The sequence below is a fragment of the Mandrillus leucophaeus genome, unplaced genomic scaffold, assembly GCF_000951045.1.
Source record: "Mandrillus leucophaeus isolate KB7577 unplaced genomic scaffold, Mleu.le_1.0 Scaffold319, whole genome shotgun sequence".
Classification (NCBI taxonomy): domain Eukaryota; kingdom Metazoa; phylum Chordata; class Mammalia; order Primates; family Cercopithecidae; genus Mandrillus; species Mandrillus leucophaeus.
Window position 1 is genome coordinate 189,380 of NW_012103354.1, and position 3,671 is coordinate 193,050.

Consider the following 3,671-nt stretch of genomic DNA (forward strand, 5'->3'; position numbering starts at 1 on the left):
TGGAGGGGCCACCTAAGCTCTGCACAAGGAATTCCTCCAGCTCTGTAGGTGAGCCGGCCGCGGGCTGAATGGGCAGGAAGCCGGGCGGGGTGAGCGCCACCGCCTTGGAAAGGTTACGTGTCTGTTACCTGTGGAACCCGGGAGGAGGCCTTGAGGATTTATGCTCTGGGCTCGGGGGGGATCATATTGCAGAGCCGGCTGACTCCGGGTACCCACAGTGCGTTTTCTGGGACCTGAATGACTGTTCTCTTGACCCGTTTAAACGATCGAAAACAAATTTGCCCTTTCTCTCTTGCGTCTTCTTTAGAGGGTATTTTCTCTGTATATAATTGCAAGCTGGGTATCAGCTGACAACAATTTAGTGGTGGGATTATCAGCTTTGCCAGCCTTACACAAAAAGATGCCATTTATCTTTCTGATATATTGGGATAATATTTCGATTTCAAAAAGCTTTCTTGGCCTGGCGTGGTGGCAGTCGCCTGTAATCCCAGCTACTCGGGAGGCTGAGGCAGGAGAGTCGCTTGAACCCGGGAGGCGGAGGTTGCAGTGAGCCGAGATGGCGCCATTGCACTCCAGCCTGGGCGACAGAGCCAGACTCTGTCTCAAAAAAAAAAAAATTTCTTTCTCTTTATTTATTTATTTTGAGACAGGGTCTCCCTCCATCATCCAGGTTGGAGTGCAGTGGCATGATGTCGGCTCACTGTAACCTTCATCTCCTGGGCTCAAGGGATCTTCCCACTTCAGCCTCCCAAATAGCTGGGATTACAGGTGCGTGACCACGCCCAGCTACTTTTTGTACTTTTCCTTGGTAGAGATGGGGTTTCACAATGTTGGCCAGGCTGGTCTCCAACTCCTGGCCTGAAGTCTTCCGCCCACCTCGGCCTCCCAAAGTGCTGGGATTACAGGCGCGAGCCACCACGCCCGGCCCCTCAAAAGCTTTTGGTATACATTTTGTAAATCAAGTAAACGAGTAATATTCAGCTACTTTTCTTACTGCAATTTGAATTTGAGTTTACTGTTTTGGGGAGTGGGCTGAGTGAAACGTGTAAGTGGGAGAGGTTCTGTCATCCAGAAAAAAATCCTTTTTTTCCTGTGAGAATACAGTAAAGAATTTTGAAATCTTGTTTGTGACAGTACATATATTCACTAAATTACTAAAAGCACTTCATAATCTGCTTTATATGGCAGATGCTTTTGTTCTTGAGAATATACTTGTTTATAATTTTAAATATAATTTTGTGATTATCAATCCCTTGAAAGTTATAACTTTTCCTTTGCTATGGGTGTTTGTAAGCACTTCTCAAGTAAATAGATGACTTGTGTTAATGCTACCAAGTACTTGGCAAACTCTTTTTGTGCAAAGTAACCATTTATAAGAAGAAATTATAAAAACAAAGGGAGAAAAGAGTGTGAGTGGTCAGTTTTAATTTCAAAGCATTTAGGTTTAAAAGTTATACATTACCCCTCATAGGCCAGGCACGATGGCTCAGCCTGTAACCCCAGCACTTTCGGAGGCCAAGGCGGGTGGATCACCTGAGGTCAGGAGTTCGAGACCAGCCTGGCCAACATCTGTCTCTTATACACATCTAGATGTGTATAAGAGACAGGTCTCGATCTCCTGACCTCGTGATCCGCCCGTCTCAGCCTCCCAAAGTGCTGGGATTACAGGCTTGAGCCACCGCGCCCGGCTAGTGGCGGTTTTTGACTTGATGTATTAATACTTAGGGCTGAGGAACGTGGTCCGTGGTTCATGACTCTTAATATCTAAGGCCACTAACCTGCTGCAGCTGTCTCTGAGGCCAGCGTCTCCTGAGAACTTGTTAGATATGCTAGGGTACCTTACAGGGACTTGGTTTTCCACACCCTAATGTGTCAGCCATTCTTTGGCTGTTCTTCACTGTATCGGGGACCTTCCCCTCGCCTTCATCGCCTGGCAGTCCCATGGGCTGCATTTTACGGCGGAAGAGGCAAGGGACAGGCCTAGGCCTCGGCTCCAGTCTGATCCTTTGGTCCGGGTGCAGATAAGTCCGCCTGGACCGAACTCCGGAAGTCCCCCGGTGAGGTGGCAGCCTGGCTGCCTCTGTGGGCTGCAGTGATCATTAGCGAGGTGCCCAACAAAAGGGAGAACGCACAGTGCACAGCACAGATGCCAAGTGGAAGGGAGGTGGGGCTTCGCCGCCCCGTGCCTCGCGTTTACTGTCCCATAGCCAGGCCTCGTCAACCACGTGCACAGTCCCCTAATTTTGGGACTAATGCTCCTCTGAGGTAAAAACCCTAAAAACCGGGGGCGGTAAGCCTAGATTTCTCTTTCAAATTGTAGCTTTCTTAAAAATCTTGCATCCAGGACACCAGCCACCCTATTGTCCTTGGCAATCTGGGGCACCCGCGGAAGCGTTAAGGCTCCGTGCAGGGGCCGTGGGCGTGTCGGCCGGAAGTCCCTCCCACGGACGTGGGCCTGGACTGCTGGGCGGGAAACCCTAGCGAGCGTCGTGGCAGGTGGGCGGTGATGAAGAAAGGGAGGAAGCCCCCGCTTGAGGGTAGACGCCACGGCCTTCGCTCCCGCGTGTTGGGGCCCTGCCTTCCTGCGCTTGGAAACTCCGTATGTTGGCGCCTGTGGAAGGCGGGTTGGGCCGGCCAGGATGTCTTACAGTCCCGTCAGGCCCTTCTTAGCTCACGTGAGAAGAGTCGAGTTGGGGGAACGGGGCCTTTATGAGTAGGTGCCAGGCCCCAGCTGTAGTCCCCACAGCCTTTGGCGGGAAGAGACAGTTATCACGAACCATTTAGAGGCGTGTAGAGCCTGGCAGTATTCGCCCCTATTTCACTTCTGACTCCCCAGGCGCCTCCCCTGGTGACTTTGATGTGTGGAGAGGGTGGGACCCACCGTTGAGGTCTTTTCTCAGAGCCAGGGCCAGGCGGCATGTCCCACAGCACCTGAACGGCGAGGGCCTGCTGAGGGGGCTGATGGCTCTCGAGCGGCCCGCGCCGCTCACCAGTGCCCTGCTCCCGCACAGGACTTGCGAGCCGTGGTCAGAGAGGAGCCTGGAGGGGCCACCTAAGCTCTGCACAAGGAATTCCTCCAGCTCTGTAGGTGAGCCGGCCGCGGGCTGAATGGGCAGGAAGCCGGGCGGGGTGAGCGCCACCGCCTTGGAAAGGTTACGTGTCTGTTACCTGTGGAACCCGGGAGGAGGCCTTGAGGATTTATGCTCTGGGCTCGGGGGGGATCATATTGCAGAGCCGGCTGACTCCGGGTACCCACAGTGCGTTTTCTGGGACCTGAATGACTGTTCTCTTGACCCGTTTAAACGATCGAAAACAAATTTGCCCTTTCTTTCTTGCGTCTTCTTTAGAGGGTATTTTCTCTGTATATAATTGCAAGCTGGGTATCAGCTGACAACAATTTAGTGGTGGGATTATCAGCTTTGCCAGCCTTACACAAAAAGATGCCATTTATCTTTCTGATATATTGGGATAATATTTCGATTTCAAAAAGCTTTCTTGGCCTGGCGTGGTGGCAGTCGCCTGTAATCCCAGCTACTCGGGAGGCTGAGGCAGGAGAGTCGCTTGAACCCGGGAGGCGGAGGTTGCAGTGAGCCGAGATGGCGCCATTGCACTCCAGCCTGGGCGACAGAGCCAGACTCTGTCTCAAAAAAAAAAAAATTTCTTTCTCTTTA

The 3,671-nt window shown here is 52.1% G+C and overlaps 1 protein-coding gene across 1 annotated transcript in view; it reads left to right on the top strand.

Annotated features, from left to right (window-relative positions):
- The first annotated feature begins 2,447 nt into the window (after positions 1–2,447).
- The window catches only part of CCDC79 (coiled-coil domain containing 79), a 59,870-nt gene continuing 58,646 nt past the window's right edge, over positions 2,448–3,671 (top strand). Inside the window, exons 1-2 of the mRNA XM_011987878.1 lie at positions 2,448–2,599; positions 3,012–3,088. The gene's annotated coding sequence lies outside the window, so the exon portion shown is untranslated. The remainder of the gene's footprint in view (positions 2,600–3,011; positions 3,089–3,671) is intronic.